At 47.2% G+C, this 15,483-nt stretch overlaps 1 protein-coding gene across 1 annotated transcript in view; it reads right to left on the bottom strand.

Moving 5' to 3' along the window:
* The window catches only part of LOC308312064 (protein sidekick-1-like), a 313,497-nt gene that overhangs the window by 188,676 nt on the left and 109,338 nt on the right, over positions 1 to 15,483 (bottom strand). The gene's annotated exons all lie outside the window — the stretch shown is intronic.

Genomic DNA, 15,483 nt, shown 5'->3' with positions numbered 1-15,483 from the left:
CCAATCCCAGCTCTACAGTGTGTGTGTGTGTGTGTGTGTGTGTGTGTGTGTGTGTGTGTGTGTGTGTGTGTGCACGCACGCCTATGTGTCTGGGGGTGTTTGTGTAAGGTCAGAATTAGGGTCACTCACTGCTGAAAACTCACTTTATCTTCGTAAAGCTCAACCCCGACTGTGAGACAGGCCTGGCAGGACAGACCAGAGCCTATGAATACTGATCACACACACACACACACGCACGCACATGCAAACATGTACACGTGCACACACACAGACACACACACACACACACACACACAACCCATAGTCCGACCACAACAGTGCTTAAAAGATGAGTTTGAAGCCAAATAAATAATCCCTAAATCAATCTATTTTCTTATGAAATTAGTTTTCTATGAATAATTGAGAGGAAGTTGCACGGCTAAGCAGTTTCCTCTGCGGTGACAGTGTGTGTCTATTTGATTACACAGCGTGTAAATGAGTTTTATTCCCTTTTAATCTAATAAGTCTGCCTGTGCTCGTTTCAACAGCCTTTTGAAAAACTCTTAATTGGATTGACAATTAAGAGTGTGGGGGGGGGGGGGGGGATTTGGGTTGGTGGCAAGTCCAAAAACGGACACATGAGGTTAATTAATTTACATTCATTAAGTGTGTGTGTGTCTGCTGCTGTGGGGATGCATTATAAATGTTAACTTCAGGGTTAATGCGTGCAGTGCTGACTGAGCGCCCAGTGTTCATGTGGTGGACTGAAACTTTGACGGAAGATGTCGGTCGACTATACCGTCTGTCATTGACGAAAACTATAAATACAAACTGAGCCGATGACTAAAACCATGACTGAATAAATATATTGACAACGTCATCAACAAATAAAAAACTAGACTGAAATGTTATGGAGGGACTAGTGGAGAAGAGACCCAGTAAGATCTAAGGCAAGTCATGTGCGCTCTGAAAATAGCCGATCACAAAGCGTCGCAGTAGATTGGCTATATTTTCAGCATACAACCAAGTGTAAAAAGCAATTGGGCCGGTGGACCTTCATAGGCTGTTGATTTTGTTAAATTTGATAAATACACGAAAAGTACGTGCGCAATGGGGGCCCCCCCCCCAAAAAAAATACCGGCCCCAAGGGGGACCCTCGTGCATGGGGGTTAATCCGTCTCTGAAAACATGACTAAAAAACTAAAATGGAATTCTAACCAAAAAAACTATCACTAAATGAAACAATTGCTGTCAAAATCCAAACACCGCCGAGCGAGCGCTCCACCGTCCGGGGGCTCTTCATATACTGTGCTGCACCCGGGGGCTCTTCATATACTGTGCTGCACCCGGGGGCTCTTCATATACTGTGCTGCACCGGGGGGCTCTTCATATACTGTGCTGCACCGGGGGGCTCTTCATATACTGTGCTGCACCGGGGGGCTCTTCATATACTGTGCTGCACCGGGGGGCTCTTCATATACTGTGCTGCACCGGGGGGCTCTTCATATACTGTGCTGCACCGGGGGGCTCTTCATATACTGTGCTGCACCGGGGGGCTCTTCATATACTGTGCTGCACCGGGGGGCTCTTCATATACTGTGCTGCACCGGGGGGCTCTTCATATACTGTGCTGCACCGGGGGGCTCTTCATATACTGTGCTGCACCGGGGGGCTCTTCATATACTGTGCTGCACCGGGGGGCTCTTCATATACTGTGCTGCACCGGGGGGCTCTTCATATACTGTGCTGCACCGGGGGGCTCTTCATATACTGTGCTGCCGCGATGTTGAGAAAAACATTTCAAAAGGAACTGACAACACCACGTCTCCCCGTTTTTATCTCCGCATGCACACACTTAAACACGCTCATGCGGGGGGCATCACACCACACGAGACACACACACACACAGAGGTCTAATTGGGCCGGGCCCTGTTGAACAAAGCACACACGGCGCTCTCCGGTTAAATGCCGGCGAGCGTTTGATGGTGATGCAATCAAAGCTCTCCCCCTTTCATCCTCGTGACACGAATAAAGGTCTCGCCGGGCGGATCATCTCGACAGAGGCCTCTCCTCGCCGCGGTTGAGTGGAGCCGCCGAGCCGTACCAGGCTCCCCTCCCACTCCCAGGCCCCGCCAGGAAATTAACCCCTTCTGGGCGGGAACCACCTTTTTGGGTGTTTTAAAAGCATTATGCGTTATGAAGAAAAATAGCAGATACGACCTTGTATAGGTCTGCTATTTTAGAAAAATCGTGATGATGACGTTTTCCTTTTTTTCTCCACGTACCTGTCTTGCCTTATTTACTATTATTATTATTGTCTTTTTTTTTTTAAACTTTTTTTTTGATGTATTGTAACTTTTTATCTGTTTTGCTGTTCAACCTGTGGGGTGAGGGCGGTAGGGGGGGGGGGGGGGGGGGGGAAACCCCTTTAAAAAATAAAATAAAATAAAAACTCGCTTTGAATATATTCTTTCAGAGCGAACGTTTTTAACTCAAATCTTTGCTTCCCCCCCCCCAGAAGTATGTTGTCCCTGGAACAACATATTTTCAGATGGGGAGGGGGGGGTCGGCGTTTGGATTAGCTCGACATGAAATATTGAGCACCCACTGATATACAGAAACAGGTATTTCTAGAAAACTGTCATTTTTTTTTTACATTTCGACGTCAGGCCTAAATGGGTTAAGCCCTCGCTGTTACTCGGGGGTTGAGACTGAGAACGACGTCTTCTCTGTCGAGGCTCTGTCAGAACGTGGCGAGCGTGACTGAGAGGGCCCGGGAGGGACACGGCGAGGACAGATGAGGATTTAACCCATTCTGGGCGGGAACCCCCTTTTGGTGTTTCTATAGCATTATGTTGCTTTAGCTATTGAAAAATAGCAGATCTACAAGCTCATAGCTCGCCACCGAGTGGCGCGCTACGAGCTTGTAGGTCTGCTAAATCTTTGAATATAATATTCTGTCAGAGCAAATGTGTTTAACTCAAATCTTTGCTTCTGAGAGGGGGGGGGGGGGGGGGGGGGGTCCCTGCATGGAACAACATATTTTCAAATGGGGGTCGGCGGCCAATTACATATAATTTCGGGGGTCCTTTGACATGAAATATTTAGAACCACTGACATAGAAACATGAGGTTTTTCAGGAAACTGTCATGATTTAGAAGACAGGTCTAAACTGGTTAAACCCGTGGACGCGCGTGGCCAGGGATGCTGCTGTTATTCACTCTGCTGACATGTGGCACGGAGGAGCGCACGGCAGCGGTGAGAGACGTGTTGGATAACAAACCCCAGACCCAGGAGACCCTCTCCAGGGTTTAGCTCTCTCCCTCCCCTGGAGAGCCAATCATCCACTATAGCTACACCACCTCTCACACCCTGGATTGCCTGCTCCAATCACAACTCCCACCGGGTTTTGAGTGACACCTGTCAGAGGAGAGGTGACATTACTACTGGCGTCATGATGACTTTCTGATTGGCAGATGTCAGACGGGAGAAATGTGGCTGAACCTGTACGTGCTCGTGCACACACACACACACACACACACACACACACACACACACACACACACACACACACGCGCACAGACGCACAGACGCACACACTCAAAAGGAGGTGAACAACCTTGTCTGTCCAGTCAGTATAGCTCGTAGTACTATACTACAAACATATTATCTAATTGTAGTACTAGCAGTTAGTAGGTATAGGTAGTTTATGGTAGTTGTAGTTTTTAACACCTTTTGTCCTATATAAGGACGCGCATAAAGGTCTTTTCTAATCAAACCTGCCTATATGACGTACAGTATACGTACAGTATGACGTGTATAGGCGTCTTTATAGGTCCTTTTCAATGGTATCAAACGGGACCAGCTGAGATCATTGTTTATTTTTGGCCATGCCTCCTTTTCAGCGCTCTGCCGTTCACTTCCTCGTCCTCGGCCCGATTAAACTGTCTCTCTGGATCTGCTCAATCCGCTCGGCACTACAGCGCCAGCGCGTTCGAGGCGTTAATGAATAGGGTTCTGTTTGACTTTAATTGGCTTCCAAAATGCGTGCGACTTGAGTGAAATCCCCATATCTGGTGGGAAGGGCCTATTTCTAACAAAAAAGTCCATACATCATGAACACAATATCCTATCAATCCCAAATTGAAATCGCACGTCTAAAGAGTGCAGGGCCAAAACCTCCTCTTCACTTCTGCTGAACGGGGGCCGCCACGGACGTGAAAGGTTGCATACTCTGCAACCTCTCACATGTATAAATCAAATGCTTGTGGCGTGTGTGTGTGATGGTTGATTTAAGCAGTCACACCCGGCCTGCAGAGTCCAAACCAATTGGGACTGTGAGCTGGGTGTGGCTCACTGCACACCTGTTGTGCACTGATGGATGCACGAGGCCAATGGGGATAAATCAGTCATGCCACACACACACACATACACACACACACTCACTCAGGGAGTGAGCCTCTGTCATCTGGCAATTCCATCTGCTCTGGCTCGTAGCGACTGGCTACTCTGTGGCCGCTTGTTTACGGCCCGAGACTGGCGTCCAGGACAGGCTTCAAGTTCAGACGTGCCTCGTCAGGAGACCTGGCTCAGGTCTGAACTTGGCGTTAGGAACCCTAATAGGACCGCATGCCCTTGCTGGCATCGCCCCGATCGAAGTAAGGTTCGAACCCATGACCGTCTGCATAAAAGGGTGTGTGGTCTAACCCCCACGGCTCCCAAAGTGGGGTCCGTGTTTTTAATTATTTTGTTTTGTTTTTGCCAGTGAAATGATGGTATGTGTGGTATCCTTTGGATAGAAATGAAACAGACCCCATGCAGTCAGTTAAGAGTACTGCAGAGGCTGAGTGTCTGTGACTGCGACCAGCTGATGGTCATAGACCCTTAATTGATGCATCAAGGAAGGCAATTATGTTTCTGCACGGTCAAATAGATCGATTCTAAGTTGTGTGTGTGTGTGTGTGTGTGTGTGTGTTGTGACTTTGATGGAAAACTTTTAATACAAATAGTTCCAATGGCATCTAAACGTATAAGGTTGTAAATATGCTTATCGGAGAAAAAACATGGTACAGCGGTATAAGCATTGTTTTGTGTTAGGCTGCAAACCACTATTACGTATACACGGCCCTGGCTATATAGTCAACCCAGCCTGGCGGAGATAGATACGCGGAGAGCCACCCAACCCGTCCCGAGTGTTCATAGAACATGTTCCAATTATGTACTGTTGACGGACAGCTCGGAAAAACGAGGCTGCGCCGTGTCCGGAAACGACGAACGAACAGGACCCTTAAAATGTCTCTTTATATGGCTGCCTCATGGCATTTCATAATGTCAATGTAACTCTGTGTGCGTGCGTGCGTGCGTGCGTGCGTGCATGTGTGCGTGCGTGCGTGCGTGTGTGTGTGCCTGTGTGTGTGCGACTGTGCGTGTATCTGTTTCTGTACGTATGTGCTTTTATTAACTGCAGGGGTCCGGGCCGGATCCTCCCGTCTCCCCTGGGAGCTCTTGGGAGGATACAGCTATAGAGGCAGGAGAAAGACCACCATGCACCCTCTCTGTTTCGGGGAGAGGTCACGCGTGGGCGCGGGCAGCTCGCGGGGCGGGGCGGGTGGGATTTGACGTCAGAAAGGGTCTGAGGAGGGATGTGATCAGTGACATTTAAGAGGCAAGCGCCACACTGCAGGACACATCTCTCGGGGCACGCAAGCACACACACACACATGCACATACTGTATACGCGCGCACACACACACACACACGTAGCAAAAAATCTAGTGTTTTTCTTCAACCACTGTTTGATTCTCTGCCTTGCTATTTTTTTTCTCTTTCTCTTCTTCTATTCTCCCTTTTGAAGCATTCCAAATGCCCTCATTAAAAACAAGTGTCCTTTTGGAGACCGCGAGGCACGTAACTCCCTGCGCACGCACACACGCACGCACGCACACACACACAAGTGCTTGAATCAGAGGAGAGGAGAGGAGAGGAGAGGAGAGGAGAGGAGAGGAGAGGAGAGGAGAGGAGAGGAGAGGAGAGGAGAGGAGAGGAGAGGAGAGGAGAGGAGAGGAGAGCAAGAGGTAACAGGGGAGAGGTTTAGGAAATAATGATCATTCCCTTCTTGAGCCTGACGGCCACAAGATGAAAAACCATCTCTCTCACACACACACACACACACACACACACACACACACACACACACACACACACACACACACACACACACACACACACACACACACACCACACACACACACACACACACACACACAAAGATGAACACATGGGCGATTGACAAAGGTATACAGTACTGTATCTCTAATTGTCCTCTTGTCTTCTCATCCATTACTCTAGTTAGTCTCTCTACATGTCTGGGACTAAAAGGGCTTCTGAAAGGTTGTCGGAGCAGAGTGGAGAGCTGTGTGAGCGCTGAGTGGAACAGTATGGACGAAGGGACCGTGACTCAATGAGCCACTGCTCACTGCAGAGCCTTTTGGAAACCTCTACTTCAGCCAGAAATGGCTGTGCATGCACGAGTGCACCACGAAGACGGTGTGCTATTGGTGGGAAGGGGAGCGAGGGCTGGGTCTTTACACAGTATACTAGAACCCAGTCACAGGCTCCCGTAAGTAGCTCAGTAGCATTACAAAGTCATATATACAAATAACCACGAATTCCATTTAGCTCTCTCTATGTCCCATTCCTTGTGCGTTTGTTTGTCTTATAGTATGTAACACCAGTGCTGCTGTTGGGATAATACTACTTTGTTGGGTGTGTGTAGATCTTGTTGAGCTGTAGCTCTCAAGTCTAAAAAGTGTGGGCAGCCCTGTACCAGACTATTTATCTTTTCTCGTGTATTTACCCTATAAAACCACTTTAGTTCATTTCCGTGTGGCACCCTGCAAGTTCTAAGCAGTTTATACCCTTTAGTCAGATAACAGGTGGTACCATTTTAATTGTTATGAAGATAAGTGCTGTGTGTGGCCGTGGTCTCTGCTCAATGGGACTGCAGGCAGGCTGCAGAGTGCAGATACAGCAGAGCGGAGACATCTCACTTTCACTTTAATAGGCTACCATACTCGGGAGTTGCGGTTGAGTTAAAAGTTTAGTTAAAAGCTGCATTGAACTTTGTACGGCGAGTTTACTTTCACGAGCGTGCTTTTTGCAGTATTCACTAACGATAACCTTGTGGCAACGATGCGCTCTCAATTAATGAATTCATGATTTCATGTCAGCGTCTTGATCAAGGCTGTTTGAGCTGAAACACGTCCGTTGTCGGCCTCGGTGAGGAAAATAAGAGAGTGAAAAGGCCATTATGGAGTTCTGCTGGCTTGTTTATTACAATAGGCTGGTTGCCCTAACAACCAGACTATTGGAACTGTAACACTTTCTTTCTTTCTAGAGTAATCCTAAAATGTGGCACACACTACTCCTCCCACAGTTTTGACGCACGTCTCCGTCAGTGTTGATGGGTACATAGCTTCCCTTTCATACGTGTACATATTTTTTAATGCAACTATTTAACAAATACATGTATAGGGCGCGTCGCGACCAGCTTCCATCACTGCATAATTGTTTCACCCCAGCAAACAGCAATTAAATTACCCTATCAACATTTTAGAAGACGTCGTAGACGTTACTCATGCCGTTTCAGGTTCCACGAGCTATCAAAGGAGTGGTTCTGAGGACGATCTCACACTAACACCCAGACATACAGTGCAATGCATCAAAGTCTTCACTTCAAAGTTCAAAAAAAGTGTATATAGCTTGAATCAGAAGTATATTTCTCAGATGTTGTTTTAGTTTCGGTGTAGTTACACTATGTTTACTTGCACTAGTGTGATACACTGTCAGTCTGCTGCAGTGACATTGCAATTTATATTGTAAAATCAATTTACAGTAACTCTGAGTGTAAGAAATGGAACAAAATGGACCCGTTAGGGTCCATCTTGCCACCAGAACCAGTCACCTTATAAATATGCTCAACAGCGCGGTCAGGGAAATGGCTCGCGAAGTCACTCATTCAACACATGCAGCGACGTGAAGTACCACCACCCGCGCTGGAGAACGAGACGCCGTTCCTTGGATTCAAGACTAAGGGCCGATTCATACTGCTATTTTAGAGCCGAATAAAAGTCGGTTCGGCGCTGTAGAGCCTACAATGTGACGTCATTTGAGGTTCGGGGGGGGGGGGGGGGGGGGGCGGGTACCGTCCTAAAGTCGTCTCTGCGGTGCTACTGAGAATTTCTAACGAGCCAAAATCATTTCGGCACTACAGCGCCGAAACAGCTGTAAAATAGGAGTATGAATCAGCCCTTAGGCGAATGGTAAATTGGACATTAAAGCCGCTGGATTCGGTGTGCGTTCCTACTGGATGGATCTTAATGATCTATGCCAGCGATCAGGATTACAGTTAAAGTGGGTGGTGCCTGATACACAGATCCGCATGTAAGTGCATGTGCGACCTACGAGCAGGACGGTATACGCACCATGAACTGTCAATCAAATCCGCGACTGCAAGAGCCACCATTCTAGGAATGAAGCGATCAGAAAGTGCACAACAGCTGGACCAGTCTGAGGCTACAGGGAAAACTGGCTCTTCTTCCCCTTTGCAAACCACTCATTATCACACTCTGTGCTGTCAAATAACACCATAGGTTGAGGACATTCTTATTTTCAAAAGCCTGTTTACGGGTGTTGCCGACCAAGTTCAACTTGGCAACCTGGTACCCATCAGCACACGACCCACACTGCATCCTACATCCAGTACCACATGACAAAGAAGCATTCGCACACATCTTGAATGGTTGCAGCCACTATGTAAAGGACTGTACATTGCCAGACATGACCGTCTGGTGGACCTGGTCTCAGACAGGAGTACAGGACAGGACAACAAGAATGTATAAACACAGCACTGTAAAAAATAGACTGGTTTGATCATGATGACACGCATGTCAATTCACTACAAGATATTCCAAATACCCCAGATATTGTGTTCAATAAAATTAGAAAAACTGTCACTATGAAATTTGAAATAGGCTGCCCATTTGATTTGTAAATGGACACTTGTTTTACATCCAAACTTATGAAATATCAGCTTTTGGTAGAATGTATTATGGCCTTTGGATATAACTGTCAACTTATTGTCCTTGTATTTGGAAGTCTGGGCCATGTCCATAAACGTGTGCTCAGGGGGCTGCAATTGGGTGCATTGCAAAAAGACAAAAATGTATAGTAGCATCTCCACCTGGGCAAGGGGGAATTACCCCTTTAGGCTAGTGGTTAATATGTTGCTTCCAACACAGGTTCAAATCCCGGGTGTTACTTTTTTTTACAAATTGTAGCTTTTGTGTTGTGGGTATGATCTTGCGCATGTGGATAAATTCCACAGTGTGTTAGAATCTGAAAACTTGGACTTGGAGTCTACAGTAGACTACAGGTAGTAACACTGCCTGAGCGTGAGCATGTATACAATAATGTGTATTGTATGGACATTCACGGCACGCACATGCATGTCAGCATGTGTGTCTGTCTGCGTGTGTGCGTATGCACGTGTGCGTGTGTGTGTGTGTGTGTGTGTGTGTGTGTGCACGTGCTAGCTGTCATCCTCCTGACAGCTGTCACTGCAGTGACCTTGTCCATTGTGGGACAGGGTGGGCTGAAGTAGTGATTGACGAATCGGATCCCTTTCATTCATTATTGAAGGCCCAGATCAAAACCGTGGCGCCGTGACAACAGGACAGACCAGACAGAGAGGGGGGGGGGGGGGGGAGGTCTGTACGCAAGAAAAAGAGGTAAAAGAAGAAGAAAAAGAAGAAGACACAGAAGAAGAAGAGGAAGAAGAGATCAAAAGAAAGTTGAGGGAGAGAGAAGAGAAGATACAGCTTGACAGCAATAAAGAAGGAATTGGAGAGAAAGAGAGAGAGAGAGACAGAGAGAGAGAGAGAGAGAGGTGATCCCTGAAGCTAAAATGCTAAAAAGGTTTATCACACACTTAGCGGTTTGTATTCTTTTGCAGCCAATTATAACAAACTTTTAAACACGTATTATGCTAATAATCTTTGGGCGGCTGAGATCAAAGGCTCCATTAGGCTGCGTGCCAGACACTCGAAGAGCAAACACATGCAGTACAGTGGCACATACAGTGGATAAGCAAATAGTGTCAGGCCCCATTTAGGCTGTGATTATTCTACCATTTCTAATCTATGAGAGGGGAGCACAAGAGGAGCACAAATCTCAACCAGGAGCCGTGCAGCAATAATGATGTCAAGCTGCGTCGCTCTCTCTCTCTCTCTCTCTCTCTCGTTCCCCTGTCTCTCTATAGTCTACACATGGTTGTGTGTGTGTGTGTGTGTGTGTGTGTGTGTGTGTGTGTGTGTGTGTGTGTGAGTGTGCGTGTGTGTGTGTGTGTGTGTGTGTGTGTGCGCGTGTGTGCGCGCGCGCTAAGGAATCTTCCGGAAACATCTGGGAACAAAGACAGAGGCCCGCCACGATGACTGCGTCAATATGCATTTTTGTTGCTGAGCCATTGATTTGAAACAATATATGTGGAGCTGTCTGTGCAGACACAGACAGACAGATAGAGATACACACACACACACACACACACGCACGGACACGCACAGTCGCACGCGCACACACACACACACACATTAACCGCGGCAACCACACCATCCGCAGGTCTCTAACGTGCGCACATTTGTAGACAGTGTGTGTGTGTTTGTTTACTTCCTGTATTTCCTCCTCTCTGTGGTGACATCTGCCACCGCAGATCACGCACGCATGCACACACACACACACACACACACACACACACACACACACACGAAGACAGACGAGGACAGTTCATACAGTGCGTATCATTTGAAGGGCAGACCCGCTCTAGTCTACAGTATGGGTACTTCCCTTCAACAGACCCCCAATTAATTCAATAAGACACAGGAAGACGTCCTTGAGGGAAAACAGCACGCCGTTTCCTTCCTTCAACCTGCTCTTGACTGTACTGTACAAACAGATTTCATCATTCATCACGTGCACACACACACACACACACACACACACACACACACACACCCCGTGGCACGTGCATGCCCCCTGGCATGCATGCCTGCAGTGTCACGGCGGATAATGTCACCCAAGGCAAACATTTCTGAAATAACGGCTAGTGAAAGATTTAGTGCAGAAAAACAGATTTTTTTCCCCTCTCACATTTTCAACACAATAATTGCCTGTTGTTGTTTGAGGAATATAATTGATATTCTTCTGAGATCTTCCACTGGAGACGCAGCGCAGGTACCCTGAGCACTGCAGGCCCCGTTGTGATGGATTTGATTAACTGTCTGAATCCCTAATTGGACTTTCCCTAAGCAGACTGTTCCCTAATTGGACTGCTCCCTTATTGGACTGTTCACCTAATTGGACTATTGCCTAATTGGTCTCCCTTATTCCCATTGAGAGTGCTGTTTGCTTTGGCCTGCGGAAAGCCTGAGGGTTTCCAGCTTTCGCAGGGCCGGCGCTTAGAACAGGTTAAAATACAAATTGTTCTGTGAGAATTGCTGTAAAATGGGTTTGTGGAGCAGTGGAGCAGCCAAGGTTGAGAGAGGTCACTGTGGAAGCCATGCAGGTCACTTTAGCTCATTTAGCCAGAAAACAGAAACCTCCAGTCGGCTTAGACCTGACTGCCACTTCCCTCCTCTTTATCCTGCTCTGTGCTCCCCCCCCCCCCCTCTCTCTCTCTCTCTCTCTCTCTCTCTCTCTCTCTGAAGACTCCAGACATGATATAACTTCAGAGGTAGTTAGCCAAATCCCTACTACTGTTGCAACAACACTCACTGACCCTCTCAGTCAGTCAGTCAGTCAGCCAGTCACTCACTCACAGTGGAGAGTGCGTGCGTGCGTGTGTGCGTGATGCAGACTGAGTGAGGAGACGTCGTGGGACATCATAGGCGCATATATGTGGCAGTCTATGCATGAGCCTGCTGATTTAACACCTGCTATTGATTGGAGACAGACAGACAGACAGACAGACAGACAGACAGACAGACAGACAGACAGACAGACAGACAGACAGACAGACAGACAGAACAAGCAGAGAGAGGTATGTATATATGTAGTCAGAGAGAGAAGAGAGAGGAGTGGATAGAGTCGTCATTGGTATTACTTTCATGGTTCATGGTTCCATGCAGCTCAGTCATAATAGAATGAGTGATTTCAGGTGAGTGAGTGCAGCATACAACACTCTCTCTCTCTCTCTCTGTTCACAGCCATCACACTTCCCCTACACCCGTTGCATCGCACCCCCCCTCCCCATCCCCTCCTCCGCTCCTTTCGTCTCCTCTCCGTCACTCCTTCCACCTCCTCCCTTCCGCTCTTCTCCCCTCCTCGTCGTATCTCTTGACTGCTCCTCTCCACTAGTCTTCTCCTCCATTATTCTCCGCTCATCCTCCCACTGTTCTCTTCTCCTCTCTCTTCTCTTCTCCTCTCCCTCCCCCTCTCCGTCTGGCTCTGTCGTTTAGCGTTGGTGGTGGTGTGTGTGTGGTGATGAAGCATTTCATCTTCCACTGCACACAGTCAGCAATTTTATTCATTCAGTCTTTCATTGCCCCCCCCCCCCCCCCCTCCCCCCCACCCACACACACACACACTCCTTTATTTCTCTCCTTTCATTATATATATATATCTGACTTTATGGTTATGATTGCTGCGGAAATGTACAGGCATGTGTATGGGTGCATGCACAACCTCATGCGCGCACACACGCACGCACACACACACACACACACACACACACACACACACACACACACACACACACACACACACACACACACACACACACTTGCATATAGCATCTTGATGCAAGGAGCACACACTCGGACACTACTCGGGTTGCTTTGTATACAGAGAACATTTCACTATCCGGGCAGGAATAGGCAGACACACCTAATCTATCTTCCCTTTCAGCTGTACAAAACAAATTGGTGTAGGTCAGGGCCTATTTTCCTTTAGCCGCTTGATGAGATAAACAAGGCTTCTCTCTCTCTCCAGGTGACAAGGCAGAGCTGCATTGATCGTGACACTCTCTTTAACGCATTCCGGGCGGGAACCCCCTTTTGGGGTGTTTCAAGCATTTTTATGTCACGCTTTAGCTGTTGGAAAATAGCAGACCTACAAGCTCATATAGCGTGCCACCGAGTGGCGTGCTACGAGCCTGTAGGTCTGCTATTTTGGAAAATGTGGTGCAAATCTTTGAATATATATTTCAGAGCAGAACATTTTTAACTAAAATATTGGCTTCTGGGGGGGTCCCTGGAACTACATATTTTGAGATGGGGGTCACGGACATAGAAACATGGGTTTTTCAGGAAAAAAATTTACTTTAGCTTTACTCGTAGCGCGCCACAGAGTGGCGCGCTACGAGCTTATAGATCTGCTATTTTTCAAAAATCGAAGAGCGACTTGACATAGAAGACATTTTTTTTATCTGATCTCAGGTCAGAATGAAAAACTGTCAGGATGTAGAAGACATTTATTTAGAATCTGATCTCAGGTCAGAATGGGTTAATCCACGTTCAGTGAGCCAGCCACCAGCGGCAGCACAGCAGAGGCAACAATCTCCTGAATTCACCCCTGTTCCTACTCCAGGTATAGACAGATCTGAGAACAGCCACGCTCATGAATAGCTAATGGCAAAAAGACACAGCTGACAGTCATAGAAGATGATTTCCCAGCATTGGCTCCTGTTAACTATAATAGGAAGCAGGTATACAGAGATGGAGAACTGATGGAAATGACCTTTGCCTTCCATCCAAGTATGTTTTATATGGAAATGATGATGTGAGGGTATCCTTATAGTGTATAGGTATACGTCTAGCCGTAATGCCGTAAGCCGTAATGCCAATTGATTGATTAATGATTTTCAACGGTCGAGGGATCGATCGTATAGTGGAGATAAATATCCTGTGACTATACTTAACCCATTTTGGACTGAGGTTGATTAAAAAAAAGGCTTCTAAATCCTAATTTCTTTCGGAGAAACCTGTCAGTTGTGCTCAACCTTTTTCATGTCAAGGACCCCCAGAATGATCTCTATTGGGACTCCCATCTCAAAATATGTAGTTCCAGGGACCCCCAGAAGCAAATATTTTAGTTATTTTCATTCTTTCTGCCGCGCTAACAGCTAAGTCAACGGGAAGCTAATATGACTGCAGAGCGGAGCATACGGTAGCCGAAAGGCCAACTGACAAATAAAAGAAAAGGAAAGAATTCAGAACATTCCTCTCTCGCCCCGGTACCATGGAGGATGCTCTAGGACGTCTACAGACGTCCTGCGGACGCGTCGATTGGGACCCCTAGGGACTTGTGTAGACGGAAACGGTTAATGAGACAGGCAGGCCTTCCTCAGCGTTTCAAACAAAGGGGTATTCCTCATGGACGTTCGCCATGGCTGATCTACAAGCTCAAAATGTGTTGCGACGCATTTGAGGTATAGATCAAAGCAAGCAGTCAGGTCTGTTTTTACCAAAAATAAATAAGAGGGTGGTCGATTACTATTCTGCCCATACTGTCAATGACCTGCAGCCTCATTCTATCCAGGTTTTGACAGACACTACCCCCTTCTATATTCAGCTATTAGTGCAGATTTGTTTTGAGTGGTGCAACCACTCCAAGGAACAGCAATATCCGTGTCCGCCTGATTATGTGACGTTAACCCACCAGTATGACAATTAGTACCAGTAGGGGGCGCTGTTTTTCTTACACAAACATGAATTCCCATGCATTGACAATGAATAAAGAATTCTACGTCATAGTGTCTGAGCAAACAGTCATGATGATGTACGATGATAAGAGCGCTCCTCACTTCACAGGGGTGTGATTTTTTTGGTTTTTGTTTCTGAGAACCGCATGAGAGAAAGGTCCAGCGAAAACAAAGTCACGATTAAGTCACGTTCTCCCAAAGACCTGAAAATATAAGAAGCCTGGAGGACACAGTGACATGTCTGCAGTCTTGTGTTTGTGTGTGTGCGTGTGCGTGTGTGTGTGCGTGTGTGTGTGTGTGTGTGCGTGCGTGTGCGTGCGTGTGTGTGTGTGCATGACATGTCTTTGTGTAGAGAGTGCACTTTGCGTGTTTCATCACTTTGTTTCATTCATGCATGCTGATAAGCCACTCGCAGAGCAAGGCAGATGGTCTGTGTGTGAAATTACTTTTCCTTCATTTTCCAATAACTTCATATAATGTCTCCCATTTCTCTTCCTCACGCTCCCTGTCCGTCTCTCTCCCACTCTCGCCCACATTGTTTGTGTCTTTCTCTCCCACACACACAAACACACACACACACTCACACGCACACACACGCGCGCGTGCGCGCACACACACGCCGGTGGTGGTGCATGTCCTGTATTCTGTAATGATGCCATTACGGCACGCTTGTCTAATATCAGGGTAGGCGGGGGAGAAGCCATGGGTTACCGTGGACACGTCAATAAAAAAGGAAACCAGGAAATATAACC

Source organism: Protomyctophum bolini, assembly GCF_963924005.1.
Source record: "Protomyctophum bolini genome assembly, chromosome: 3".
In the NCBI taxonomy this organism is placed as follows: domain Eukaryota; kingdom Metazoa; phylum Chordata; class Actinopteri; order Myctophiformes; family Myctophidae; genus Protomyctophum; species Protomyctophum bolini.
This window is presented reverse-complemented; position numbering and strand designations above follow the sequence as displayed.